This window comes from Pteropus vampyrus, unplaced genomic scaffold, assembly GCF_000151845.1.
Source record: "Pteropus vampyrus isolate Shadow unplaced genomic scaffold, Pvam_2.0 Scaffold342, whole genome shotgun sequence".
NCBI lineage: Eukaryota > Metazoa > Chordata > Mammalia > Chiroptera > Pteropodidae > Pteropus > Pteropus vampyrus.
Window position 1 is genome coordinate 174,846 of NW_011889123.1, and position 2,978 is coordinate 177,823.

At 43.1% G+C, this 2,978-nt stretch overlaps 1 protein-coding gene across 1 annotated transcript in view; it reads left to right on the forward strand.

Moving 5' to 3' along the window:
- LOC105304450 (ryanodine receptor 2) overlaps positions 1 to 2,978 on the forward strand; it is a gene marked incomplete at its 5' end in the record, with an annotated part of 220,090 nt that overhangs the window by 159,480 nt on the left and 57,632 nt on the right. The window lies entirely within an intron of this gene.

Sequence of the window (2,978 nt, forward strand, 5' to 3'; positions counted from 1 at the left end):
CAATACAGACAGATACAGGTTATTTTTAAGTGGGCAGCATGCACGGGCGACTCAGTGACAGTTCGTAATTGGGCGCTCACGCGGGTCACGCAAACCCAGCCGTCCACGGCGGCCATCGCCTCCTCTGTGTTTCAGACCTGTGGTCAGTGGCCCGTCCTCTGGTCGGGCAGCAGATAAAGACCCTCATTAGAGAATGACTATAAAACGAGAACACACCAGGATGAACCGGATTAGAGGACGTCATTACCTTTAGCAACGTCCGGCTTTCGGGTCCTTCTGTCCCGTCCCCATGGGACGGCAGTGCTTTGGGCCCCTCAAAACACCCGTCCCCCGGTCACCTCCCGTCGAGCAGTTACACTCCACCGCGTGTGTCCAGACGTCTTTGCAAGTCCACATTGTTCGATGAGAGAAAGTAAAGAGTAATGTTTGTGTTGAAATAACTCTGCTCACATAATTTAAATGTGCACAAAATAACCACTCTATAAACATATGTGTGTATAAACTAGAAAAAATTAATGCACAGTGCACTTAAAGCAGAAATAGCTGTTGCCGTGCATTCATTTTAGTATTTATTAAGAAAAATATCTTCAATATTTTTGTATTGATTTGTTTTTATTTTTTTGTGTTTGATTTTTAAATGAATGTAGTTTTGGTAAGGCCGTATATGTTTATCTGTTTTCGCTTGTTTGGTGTGTCTCAGAGTTTTCTCATCAATATATTACTTTTGGAACATTGGGTCTTCTATAAAACTAATCTTGTTCCAAAAGTAAATATTTCCCCATCTACCATTTTTAGTCTGTGTGCCTTTCTGAAATAATTTAGACTTAACTAATCTCTCTAATTATCTCTGTATAATTTTGTTCTCACAATAGGAAAAAGAATTAGCTGCATATTTCTGGCTATATTTACAGATTATCATTTATACGTATTCTAATGCTTCTGCTACTAGATAAGTCCTGTGCGATTTTATTTTCTGCTTGGCAGCTGAATGTATAAGTTCAATCACCAAATATTAGTCGTACTGTTGCGACTATTTGTTAGCAGCCGTCAAGACAAATCACCAGCAGCACTCGAAACTTACTTAGTTTTTCTATAGATTAACATCAAGCCGGAGCTCTTCAGTTTGTATCAACAGTCACGCCGCCTGGAGAACTCAGAGCCACCACAAATCTCTGGCCCGTGATCCATCTGCCTGTACCATCTCCCCGAAGTTTGGGGTGTTTTCCGGCTGTCACGTGCCTAAAAATGAATGAATTCTATTCAGAGTCCGATGTCCCTGTCTTGGGATTAGCAATCTATTTTGTTTTTCTCAGTAGTTGTGGCCTAATGTTGCAGAAGCTCTGAACACGATTTCATCGATCATTCTTAGTCACTGTCGTCTCAGCCCCTACAAGGGGACAGGGCCACCCAGGGTTATTTACTGGGTTTTCTCTCTGTTGCCAGCCAGACATGGTGGGTTGGAATTATGTTTGTGGCCCCAAATCAGAAATAACTGAGTGAGAATGACCATCCTGATGTGAGAATTAGTTACATTTCTCAAGATGAGATGGTTTGATTTGTTTATTATTTTTCAACGCACACATACGCAAATATTTCCCAAACTGATGAACACGTTTTCTATTTTATTTTCTTACAAATCACAAAAGAAAAGCAAAACCTCAGCTCTTCGTTTTCCTCGTTTTCTTTGGACTCCTGCGAGTTCCGATCCTCCTCAGTCATCGCTCTTGAGTGTGAGAATCGTGGCAGATGAGCTTCCTCTTATTTATTCGTGGTAGATGAGCTTCCTCTTATTTATTCGTGACAGATGAGCTTCCTCTTATTTATTCGTGACAGATGAGCTTCCTCTTATTTATTTGTTCCTTGATTCATTGTGAGATTTGTGGACAGTCTTGATAGTGACGATTTTTGCGCATTTGTCCTTTTATAGACTGTTTTAACAAGTAGATTATTTCATTTTCACCAGGATGCATCCTGCTGTTTTTTTAAAAGGGACGTACTAAGTTTTCCTTTTTTCCTTTTTCTGTGAGGATATGCAGTTATTAACATATTACACATGAAGGGGCGACACGCGTTGAAAATTATGTTCTTGAGTTCGTTTTTTCTGTGTCTTTCATTTAAAAGCATTTCCGGTAGACTCAGTGTTTGCGACTGCTGTGAGAATGGATGCCTCGCGGGCGTGGGCAGCGTCCCCCGTGGGGCGTCCGCCCGGGGCCTCCCGTGGCTGTCTGGCCGCCCAGACTGGGGTGCGGGGCCCGCGGGCCTGCCAGTTCCCTTCCCAGTGCTGGGAGCACTACGGTTTTCCACTATTCCTTTGAAAAAAATCACACATTAAAAACCGTCTTGACATAAAAACTAATTTTGATTCTTGAGATCGAATTCAGAGAATGGTAGAAATAGTAGCAAATATTTATTCTTCAAACTCCTAATAGCAAGATGGCAGTGGTGTTTCAGATAGCTTCTGGAAGACCTCATGTACAATGGGAATACGGGAGAGATGGGGTTTTTGAATAGCACGTAGCTCATCAGCGGCACTGCCAGGATTAAATCGTGCTTTCTGATCACACTGTCGCCTTAATTAGACACCTGCTGAGCGCATGCGCAGTGCGATTCACCAGCTCTGCGGACGTTAGCCAGTTCCCAGGTCCGGAACTTCGCGGACTCTAGTTTTTGGCATATTTAAAAAATTTCGGTTCCATGGCCATCTTTTGTTTCAGATTCTACAAAAGTTGAAGACAGTTTTGACCTTTGTAGGAGTCGATCATCCCTCCTGGATGATGTAGAACAGGCTGGAAAGCCTGCATCCCTCAGCGATGTGGTGGCTTCAGAGGCTGAGGCCCCTGCAGAGCAGGCTCGGCCTGCAGACCGTAGTCCCACAGAGCTAAGGCTCCTCCTAACCACTGCCTTTATTAGGCTAAATCTCTTCCTAGTGATGATAAAATGGCCGTAAATTATAAAGCCATGAAAGCGTGCAACCTAAG